We start from the raw sequence: 12,289 nt of genomic DNA, 5'->3' as shown, positions 1-12,289 counted from the left end.
CAAACCACTGCACCACCCAAGGATCTCGGGTCTCTGTGTTTTATCAAGCTCTGCAGGAGACTGTGGTGTAGACTGAAGTCTCAGAGGCTCTGCTAGAAAGCATCATTTTCATAGAAAATGTGTTGCAAGTTCCAAAGGAACCATTTAGAAATCAGCATGGGAGACGGCCCTTTATTAGTATAGGCAGTGCTGGCTTTATGAAGAGAAGAGACAACCCCTTCTTTATGTAGAGCTATGGACACTGTTCACAAGGGCCAGGTCAGACAGGAAAGCCTCCCCTCCACCTCTTCCAACCTCAGGAGTCATGATTTAGTTGTCCATCCTTGGTCAGCATAAGGTTTCCATGTCCATCTGATTTATATATATAAATAAAACTAAAGGGAGGTGCAGAAATGTTGAAGTTTGACTCTTTTTTTTTTTTTTCAGAATTTAGGTTTATCTCCTGCCTTAACACCCTCCTTCAGCAATTATTTTCACTCACATGATGCCTATGTGCAGGACAGACTATTAGCAGGGTTCATGAAAATGCACATACTTATTTCTGTTGCTGCTCTGTTTTCAGCTTAGCTCACTTAACCCAACCATTCAGTGCCACTTCCTATACAAACCCCATTGATCAAAGGCAAATTCAGCTCTTTAGGTTTGTGCATTCTTGAAGCATTCAGCACAGGCTTTATCACACGTGGTGTTCGCTGGTTATTGATGAATAGAGAAAATGCTTGAGTTTTATTTTAGAGAGCAAACTGCCCAATGCAAAAGAAAAGCTCTTAGAAGTAATTTAAAAAGTAATAAAGTGATTCTATGCAACAACAAACAAAAAGCAAAAACAATCAACCCATAGCTCTGTTTTACTTGTGTACTTAATATTGCTTCTCACTCCTGATCCTGAGGGGTGATATATACAATTCATAAGTAAAATGGCAGGGGATGTATCAGAATCTCCGAGAGTCAAGTGAATATAGTTTGGAAAGAAACCAACAAGTGATTCTGTGGCTCCTGGGTTGATAGTCACGGCTCTAACCAGCAATAACTTGTTAGCTATATACTAGAATAGAATAAAGTCTAATTCATGCTATCCACAAAATCATAAGACTCCACTTCTTGGATAAGAAATGAGAGAGACCTATTTATAGGAAACTATATACTTTTAGTATAGGATGTGGAAGACAGCTTGAAGAGAAGTCCAGAAACACTATTTTGAAAAAGATTCTGCTTGAAAAATTATCAATTTTTAAAGAATTATTGAAAAGGCTGAATGCATTTTTAAAAGATTATTTATTTATTTATTTATTTATTTATTTATTCATGATAGAGAGAGAGAGAGGCAGAGACACAGGCAGAGGGAGAAGCAGGCTCCTTGAAGGGAGCCCGACGCGGAACTCAATCCCGGGACTCCAGGATCGCACTCTGGGCCAAAGGCAGGTGCTAAACCGCTGAGCCACCCAGGGATCCCCCAAAAAAGTCTGAATGCAATTTTAATAAAAATCCCACTGATTGTTTTTGCAAACTTGCTGAAGGTGTAAATTCTTCTGAGGACAAGACTATTTGAGAATATTTATTTAAGACTATTTACTTAAAATATTCAAATGAGAGTAACAAGATGGGTCTTACCCATCTATATATATTTTTTTAATTATTTTTTTTTAGTGAGCTCTATACCTAATGTGGGTTTGAACTCATGACCTTCAGATCAAGAGTCAAAAGCTCTACTGACTGAGCCAGCCAAGTGCCCCTCAACTGTATTTTAAAATGGGTTTTAAAGTCATTAAAAATTAAAAAGTATGGCATGGTATAAGAATTGACTATAGATCTACGAAGCAGAACAGATAGGCCAAAAACAATTGTAAAATAGTAAAATATAATGTAAAATACGTTGTACAATATGTAAATAGATCATATTATACATCCAGTGGAGAAAGAGAATACACATCAAAGGCTAAAAGTACAAGTCCTCTTAGAACAAAAGCATTATGCTTAACAAGAAAGAGTCAATATAAAATGTTTTCAAGATATTTTGATATGATAGAAAACCTATGAATAATAGACACTGTTAGGGGCCCCTGGGTGGCTCTGCCTTTGGCTCAAGGAGTGACCATGGGGTCCCAGGATCGAGTCCCACATTGGGCCCCCCATAGGGAGCCTGCTTCTCCCTCTGCCTGTGTCTCTGCCTCTCTCTCTGTGTCTCTCAGGAATAAATAAATAGAATCTTTAAAAAAAATGGACACCATTAGTTATGAATTGGAATCTGGATTCAGTTCAGGCTCTGAAGCCTGTGTTCTACTCTTCCTCCTTGCAACAAAGACAATAAATAAATAAAGAAAGAAATAAATAAGGAATAAATAGTGGGGGAAGAAAATCTTATCAGCTCATGTTTATATCTTCTCAACAAACCAACCACAGTTTTAAGGCCGGTAAATATTTTAAACTATTTTAATGGTCAAGATTCTCTTCTTAAGAGCTCAATTGTTGGTGCTATTTGGCCCAATCACTTCAGACAGACAGTGCAATTATCTACATTAAGTGCTCTGTAATGAGCCTAAATGAATTTCCTCATTGTGCTCTATACTGAGTTCAGCTTTCAAATATAAGAGATCTAATATCTTGGATCATTTGCAAGAGAGATACTTTTGAATGAGAAAATCTGCCCAATAACTTGGGAACACATACAAATAACCTTGGTTTGGTGTGTCCTTCAGGGCCAGTGGCAGACAATATGCTTCTTAAGCAACCACCCCACCGTGTCCTTGATGATCAGAGATCCTCCCGACAGATTGGTCTTTCTGATTCCACCATACTGTTTATGCACAGGGGGTAAGAGAGGTTCCTAGTAGTCAATGAGGATAGTTAGCTCCTTTGGAGGTGGTGTAAATGAAATGAAATCCTGACATGGATAAAAGAGTAACCAAACAAGTCCAAGAAGAAAAACCTCCCCATCACATATTAATTATTCTTGAAGGCATACCTTGATATTTTGATAGGAGGGTGGAAATTCAGGGAATGGCAACACCTTCTTAAATATATCCTATCACGATGAAAAAAGACCTTTTCAACAGAAATTCAGAAATAAACTTGATTCTGATTTAGGAATTAAGCTCTCTGTTGCATTAAGTGAAATGCTAGAAGGTGTGAGAGGCTCCATATGTTGCATTTGATCCCAAGAGATGGAGTCACAAAATTAAGCCTTTTAGATATTCTGGCTCTGGCATGTGGTTGAAGATGGGAGCCTTGTGGTGTTGATGTGACGTGGGAGGAGACGATTGCTGGGAGGGACTCGTGAGTGGATTCCTATTAGGAGTATAGTGCTTGCATTCACTGAGTTTAATGTGGCCATTTGGGGCAAGAAGATAAACATTAAAAGTTAAAATGGGGATATAAGTTGGACATACTTTGTGGTCTTAGAGGAAGCCAATTGCACTTGCCACAAGAGGATTCAATGTAGAGTATTCTCAAGGATGGATTACATTGTCTGGGTTAGGGAATATCATCAGGAAACATATAGGCATAAAGAAATAAGAAAATAGGAAGGAAACTGATGTAGATGGAGTCTTTTTTTTTTAAGTAATCTCTACACCCAACAGTGAACTTGAACTCATGACCCTGAGACTGAGAATCACATGCTCTACCGACTGAGCCAGCCAAGTGCCCCAGATGTAGTCCCAAGATACCTATAAACCAAATGCAGTGTAGGGGAGTGTTAATCTGTGATTTGGACAAACTATAAAAAACACATTTAGGAGATAAATATGGAAATATGAACACTGTGAGGATATTTGATAATATTAAGGAATTCATTATTTGTTTGTTTTTAGGGGGTGGTTCTGATGTTGTGGTTATGTTTTTAGACTTTTTAAATGTTTTATGTCTACGTGATAAAACATTTCCAGGTGAAATGATATGATGTCTGGAAGGTTGCTTTAAAACAAACTGTTGTAGAGATGAGATAAAATTGGCCACATAATTTAGGCTGAAATATAAATATTTTGGCTGAGAGATACTTGGGGGCTCTACTACTTTCTAATTTTTTTGTGCCTGAAAACTTCCAAAATAAAAGGTTTAAAGTAAATTAGTAATAGGATGATGAGGCAAATCAAACTCAGGGCATTGTAAGTTTTGTGTCAAGTTTAGGAGTATTTTTGTGATATAAGCCAATCCCAAGTGTGTTTGCTGTTTACATGTGCTTTTAAGAGAAACTGGCACATTAAAGAAATGGATAGGTTAGCTATATGGAAAAAAATTAATTATTTGTTAATAAACAATTAGTCCAGGTATCAGAGGAGCACATAATTATAAGCTTTGGCGATAAAACAAGAGGTCTCATGTGTCTGCTGAGCCACGCAGCAGAGAACAGACCATGAAAAGCAGCCCGGGGTTCCCTGAAATGACAGTTTACAAATTCGAAGCAGTGATAAAAGCTCTTCCAGGTACCGCTGTAAAACCAAGAGGGAAGAGAGGTAAAAAGGCAAAAATGTACTTTGTAACGTAGTATCATGTGAAAGGCTGATGTGTGTTAGGACTTGCTGGATGGTGTGGGACATTGACAAAGTTGGGTCGGCCGGACCCGAATTCAAGTCCTGCTCCCACTATTTGCGGGGAGAATGTGCACACACAGTTTATTCTCTGTATCCTTACTTTGTAAAATTGGTGTATTACCAATTTTGTAGTATTTTTGTGCGACTTGTGATGCCAGATATAAAGTGCTTAGCACTGTGCTAGTTTGCCCTGCCATCTGTTCGTGAGCGGCTCTAAGACCTAAGGCCTATTACTATTTTTTTTTTAGAGAAGTTTTCACAATTTGTAATGCGAGGCCTTAACTTAAAATGGGCACAAGCACCATCTTTTGATTAAATACAGTCAATGCCTTGGATTAAGAGGGAAATCCCAAGCAAATCTGCGAATCTACGTTCTGGTGGCAAATTTGGGTAATGAGATAGTTCCTACAAAATTTATTTGTTAAAATTGACTATGAATATGAAACTATTTTAAATAACAGTGTTTTTCTCAGAGGAATAAACTGTATGTCTGTGTGCTCATGCAATTAATTTCATAGAAGAGTTGAATTTTAGAACTATAGAAACAAAACATTGCTAGATTTGCAACGATCCTGATCCAGCTGTAAAGCATATTTACCTATTAATGGTATAGATTTGTGGACCTGTGCAATATGAAATATCTAATGCTATTCGGTCATTTAAAGCTCAGTTTTGATTTCAAAATTTTTGTAGAGCTGCAGTCACTGAGAGTATGTCGTAGTAGATGGAAAATTATCAGTGCCCTTTAAACAATGCCAACATCTGTGCTTCCATCCGTGCGTCTTGTAGCTAAAATCTGGAATGTCACTGATATCGACTCTAAGCACAGGGTCACTATTAAGATTATCGAGGTAATTTTATAAACAGGATTTCTTTTTCTCTATTAATTTAACTGTCTCCTTTGTTTTGAGTCTGGAATGGAACTGAAAGGTCAGTGAGCTGAACCACGTTATAAGATAGGAAAATTGTTCCTAATAATTAGAAATACGCCGCTTACCAGATTTAACAGACAAAAGATCCCAATAGGCAGAAGCAATTTAGGGTTGTGACATTTCTGATTACAAAGCAGAGTGAAATGAAAGCAAATCAGGAGCAACACAACAAAACCCGGTCTGTTTAATAGACTTAAAACAGGGACTCTCGGAAGTATGGATTCCTGACCAGGAGTATCACCATCTCCTGGGGACTTCTGGAAATGCCAATTCTGAGACCCTCCTCGGACAGACTAAATCAGGACCCCCCGGGGGATTAGACCTAAGGATGTGTATTTGAACAAGCCTTCTGATTCTGATGTTTGTTAAAAGTCGACCTTAGGGGCCCCCGGGCGGCTCAGTGGTGGAGCATCTCTCCTCGGCCCAGGGCGTGACACCGGGGTCCAGGGATCGAGTCCGCTCCCTGCAGGGAGCCTGCTTCTCCCTCTGCCTGGGTCTCTGCCTCTGTGTGTGTGTGTCTCATGAATTTAAAAAAAGTAAAAACAAAAAACAAGAAACAAAAGTTGACCTGAAGAGGCTCTTCCCCAGGGTATGTCTGCACGTCTCAGATCAATTTTCGTTCCAGATCCTTTGAAGGCTGCTTGCATAGCGAGCCCAGACTCTGGGCCTTAGAAAACAGGTGGTGTCTCTTTTCAGGAGAGGGGCAGGCTTGTCCCCTGTAATAAGGACAGTGTCCCTCTGTGGGGCCAAGACTGGATGGGATTGCTTGCAGTGCGTCCAGAAGCCTGGGCCTGCTCTGTGCTGGGGTTGCTCACTGAGGCGGCCCAGGTATGCGGGGTCCCCCTGGATCAGCAGTCACATGTCCTGGGACCCGGGGACGAGGCAAGGTGCAGGTGGGCCCTGCTGTGTGGGGAGTGACGGAGGCCTTGGCCTCTGGCCGGGGAGTCTCCTGGGTTTTGGCCGCGTGGCTGACACCGCGGCGGCGGCAGGGGCCTAGATTGCAGACGACCCCGAGGTGCTCAGGTCCTCGGCGCTCAGGTCCACGGGGCCCCGCACCTGGTTCCCTTCTCTGTTCAGGCCTCACTGCCCCAGGGGAGCTTTCCTGGTGGCTCTGCTTACACATGCTCTGTGCCTGTCCTACTCCCCGACCTGTTACATCTCTATTTTCACTGATAGCTTTTTTTTTTAAAGATTTTATTTATTTATTCATGAGAGACACAGAGAGAGAGACAGAAACACAGGCAGAGGGAGAAGCAGGCTCCATGCAGGGAGCCCGACGTGGGACTCGATCCCAGGACCCAGGGTCACACCCTGAGCCACCCGGGCGCCCCTATCAGTGATGACTATTACCTGGTACCATAATATTTGTCCATTCATAATTCACTGCCAAACTTTACTGCTAAAATGCAAGCTTTCGGGGGGGGGGTGCAAAGTGTTTGTCTTTTCTTCCTGTACTTAGAACGCATTGAGCTCTATAATTATTTTTTGAATATAAATATTTGCTAAATATCAATATAATACATTGGTTGTAATTTAGGCCTACTAAATGAATGTAAATATTTTCTACAAGGAGTACAGGTTTAATGGACCAAGAAGCTTTTTAAAAAACTTAACCTAATAGATCCATTTTGGCCTGTTTTAATAAGTTCAGTTGCAAATTATGATGAGATGCTTCAAAATGAAGGCATAAAACACAGAATCTTAAGGTCATAGAAAGAGTATATTAATGCTTGGATAATTAAAATTGTTTAGGAGAGTATTTATTCAAGGGAAAGTAATTCTTTTCCTAACCATGAGCCTATGTCTGCACACACACATTCTCAGGAGTATATGTGTGTGTAAATATATGTATGATTTTATAGGTGTTTGTATATTGTACAAAGTTTATTATGTATCAAATATATATTTATACACACATGAAATATATAACATGCATTTGTAAATAAATATATTTATACTTAGATATATACTTTAAGACACACATACAAGGTGCATATCCTCTTCAGGGTTCCATAAGTTGACTAACATAAAGATAAGGAGATGAGGATTCACAAACAGAGCCACTCAATTCTCCACGAATATTCTTACATCCCACCTCTGTACGTGACAGGCACTGACCTCGCTCCAGTGACACAAATTGACCAGTATAGTGACAGTGAGCTGGGCGGTCTGGCGCTACTGAATCTATTGGAATCCACTAATTGTGTTCACTTCAATAAAGACTAGTGCATTGTTGGAATTAGTCGGGAAACCTCAAATTGAGGAACTTTAAAAAAATGTAAGTGCTCCTCTTAAAGGCTGGGCTCACAGATACGGCAAGTTAAGTGAAGGAGCCTTGGTTTGGAGAGCCAACTGGGTGATACAATAGATGAGAAGGTGGGAAGAGTAAGCAGGCCAACCAAATGAGTGCAGGAAGAAGAAGGAATTTTCTAGATGCTTTTCTGTCTGGGAAGTACACCTTGAAATAATTACATCAGAGGGTTAAAATGCAGAGAGATATAATTCATCCAGAAGCAAAATGCATAATTATTAAAAATGAAATAATCAGATAGAGGCCAGCTGGTTCCTAAGATTGGCTCTAACTTGGCTCCATAATTGTGTATATAGATTTTGGCTTTCTGTTTTTATTACTATGACTTCATCAGTTTACTTAGAGATAATCAGGCTTTGAAGAACTAATTTATGCTAACCAAGATCCCAGAAAAGACCTGATAAACCAGAATATCAATGCCTTATGTGTGCAAATTACCGGCTATGTAGTAGATCAGGCACTGACATTGGCTGCTCTATGAACTTCTTTTTTTTTTTTTTTCTCTATGAACTTATTACTGAGTAGTTATTCTATCTTGCAGGAGCTTTTTTTTACAAAAAAAATTATTATTATTATTTTAAGTAGGCCGTGGCCTAGTGTGGAGCCCAACGTAGGGCTTGAACTCACAAACCTGAGATCAAGAGTCGGACACCCAACCAACGATGCACCAGTAGTTATTCTATCTTGAAGCTAAGCTATTAGAAGAAGATTGTCTGGAACATAAGAGTAAAGAGAAATGATCTTAATAGATGGTGCCTAATAATCAGTGATTTGATTGAGTGCTACCATGGACATACACTAGGGATATTAGAATGTCTGGCATAGAGAAGCAGCACGATAGATAATTTGTTCAATAAATGAATATAGAAATCCTTACAACTCCATGAAGTAAGTATTTTCATTATTTCCACTGGAGGAAACAGACTTGGAAAGATAACACCTTTTTCCATAAAATAAATTGTTAATCTACACTTGAACCCAGTTCGCATTGACTTCCTAGTTCATGTGTACAACAATTGTATTATTCTGCTTTCTTGAAAATGTATATATTCTTCTCTACCTGCTAATCTCTACGAGAGTACGCTCAGTTTTAGGTTCCCAAATACCCCTACTTACTGTAGACCTTATGAGGTCACCATGTTATGATACCTTAAATTATTTTACAGTTTATTTTAGCTTTAATTTAATATCTTTGATGAAGTTTTGGACTTGCTGCCATTAGTAGCAGCCTATCTGAAAACTACTTTTTAGGGAGGGATATTTGAACAGAGAGCTCATCTATCTATCTATTTTGATTTGTTTTTTTGAGCACTGCTTTCAAAAGAAAATTCTAGAGTAACATCTCACTTGTATGCCTTATATGTTTTTCCCTGTTAGCTTAGATTATATATGGCTTTTACGATCTTTGAGTTGGACTAGGACAATGCCCAAGTGAAATACAGCAAAGCAGGTGAGGTTTGCACCCTGAGGTTCAAATCCCTTCTTGTACCTTCAATATCTTGCTCTCTTGACTATTCCTTACCTCTACTTCTTTCTAATATATTTTTTGAAGATTTTTTTAATTTGAGAGATAGTGAAAGAGAGACAGAGGGAGAGAACGAGGGTGAGTAAAGGGAGAGGTAGAGGATGAGGGAGAGAATCCCAAGCAGACTCTGTGCTGAGCATGGAGCCTGACCCGGGGCTGGATCTCATGACCCTGAGATCACGACCTGAGCTGAAACCAAGAGTCTGACGCTCAACCAACTGAGCCACCTGGGTGCCCCTCTTCTTTCTCATCCTAATATCTATCCAGCTACTTCTACTTTCTTGCACACTTTCAAGGACCTATTACATTCAGCTGGCATTTTTCTCTCACCAGACGAGTGTAGAGTCTAGGAACTCAGTTATCCTGTATTACTCTGAAGAAGGCTTCACAAAATCCTCAGCAGTTCTCCTCATTTCTTCCCTCAGATAACTCTAGAAACATTTAATTTGGCAACACAACAGAGCTATTTATGTCAGCTTTGTGCAGCAAAAAGAGAAGAATACTTGGATTAGGGTATGTGGATTCCAGCCCTGGCGGTGCCAATTTTATTATGTTTATTAAGAGACTCAATCTCTGTGAATCGTAATAGCCTTACTGGAAGAAAAAGTGAGTAGTTGCTTAGATATTTTAATTTTAAAATACCATAGTGTTTAAAAATAGAGTCATATTATTTCTGGTAAGTTTTATATGACAGCATACTTCTCTGTTCATTTATAACTCACATGCGAGTTATGTGCAGGACAGAGAAACCTACTTGCGACCTCAAAATAAATTAGGAAGGATTTTGGAGGGGAATGTGAGCAACAATATGAAGATGCAAGTTAAGAGGTATATTTGAGACATAAGAAATAGATTATTTGACTAGAATTGAGTTTACTGGTTAAAGTATATGGAGAAGAGATATTATAGATAAGTAACTCTAGATTTATGAGGAATTGGGATGGTAGGTTGAGGAATTAGAGGTTAAGAAATTGAAGAATTTGGGGTATTAAATACAGAGACTAGACAAAGGAAGACCATTCAAGATGCTACTACAACAGATCAAAGATTATGTGTTCACAGATATTATGCTAGAGAAGGAGATGAAGAGCTGATATTTTAAAAAAAATTGACAGAGAATTAATATGAACATCTGATGTATTTTTATCTTAAAGATTTTATTTATTTTTTATTTATTTAGAGTGAATGGGGGAGGGGCAGAAGGAGAAGGAGAGAATCTCAAGGAGACCCTGCAAGGAGCACAGAGGCTGATGCAGGGCTCAATCTCATGATTCCGGGGTCATGACATGAGCCAAAATCAAGAATCAGACACAACCGACTGAGCCATCCAAGCACTCCATGATGTAGTCTATCTTTAAAAAATTACCTGGCTCTCTTCATTGATAAAAGCCTGAAAGCAATGGCCAATCCAGTAACAATGATCACCCTCACTAGTAGAATATGGCTTCTTAAAAGAAGCCAGGACTTCTTAGAGAAAGAATTGACCCCAGAGCAGGAGAAGCAAATGCACAAGACGGCAAGTCAGAAGGACATTGGAGCCATTCCTAGAGGCTCTCATAAGCAGTAGAAGGGAATACTTTTAATATCGCTAAGAATAAAAATTGCATTGAATTTAAACACATCAAATATGCAAAGGAACATGAATTTATTATGAGACTAAAAGAAGGGAAATTAATTTTGGAAATTGAAAAAAAGGAAAGAATCATATATTTTGGGGAGCCAAACAATATAAGATGAAACTTTTCTCCTATGGAAGCATCCCAGCTAATAAATGAAGAGAAAAGTGATTCGGTTAGACTATCATTGTTCCCTAACCCCTGGTGAACAACTGAATCTGGGTCTTGCAAAGACATGGATGGCTACTGACATCCTGAAAGATGAGCAGTTCTGCATTATAATTTTCATTCTAGAAAAACAAAACATGGTTTATGAAGTAGCTTTTCCAAAAAAGATCTCACCGTCATAAAGGTTATAACCTACAAAAATGGTTCTTAGCAGGGAGGATGGATGGTTTTTCCCTTAAGCTGATATTTGGCGATGTCTGGAGACATTTCAAGTTGTCACTAATTCTGTGTGTGCTGCTAACATCAGGTGGGTAGAGGCTGAGGATAAACCCTAGACTGCCCAGGATTATCTGGGCAAAATTATCTGGCAAATAAAATGTCAAGAGTGTTGGGGTTAGAAATCCTGGCTTATGGGAGATGTTAAATACTAGTACTGGAACATAACCAGCAAAATCTCGATGTTGTGAAACCACAGGCCCAAGGTTTCATTAACAACAATAACCAAAAAATTCAAGAAATAAAAAGAAAGGGGACAGATGACCTGTAGACCTAAGGAGATAAGAGGCAGATCAACCAACAAAAGGTGAAGTGCTTCTTTGAGTTCAGATTCAAACAAACTGTAAAAAATTTTGACATTTATGAGACAATTGGAAATCTCAACACTGACTGGATGTTTAATGATATAAAGAAAATTTTGGATGTGATAATGGTTTTATTATGTTAAAAAGAGAGCTGATCATCTAGAAGCACATCCTGAAATACTCAGATGAAATATGTCATGTCTCAAATTAGCTTCAAATTAATACAGGAGCAAGGTAGCAGCTAGAAAAATAAATCCTTGGAGGTCAGCTGGTGTGTTGGCAGTTCTGATGTAGGAACGGGAGCTCTTAGCGGAGCTTCTGTGGGAGCAGACACATTTAGTTGTGTTCAACAACTAAAACCAAAGCTGCCCATGTTTGTTAAATGCAGACCAGAGGGTGGTAGTTCGCTGGAAAAGTGACTGCGCTTCTCCGGAGGCGGCCGCGTGGATGAAGCGTCTGACTCCTTGCCCAGCTCCACCTCCATGGGTATTTGTCACTCGTCTCTGAGAGTCTCCCGACTTAAAGGCTGCCAGCAAAGTTCACTGAAGTTTTGAAGTAAGGACTTTTAAATGATCTTCTTTTAGCAATTTCTTGTTGTCACTTTAACAATAAAGGGGGTAAATAAAC

The sequence above is a fragment of the Vulpes vulpes genome, chromosome 10 (assembly GCF_048418805.1).
Source record: "Vulpes vulpes isolate BD-2025 chromosome 10, VulVul3, whole genome shotgun sequence".
Lineage (NCBI taxonomy): Eukaryota > Metazoa > Chordata > Mammalia > Carnivora > Canidae > Vulpes > Vulpes vulpes.
The sequence above is the reverse complement of the archived record's forward strand: the minus strand, read 5'-3'. Positions refer to the sequence as shown.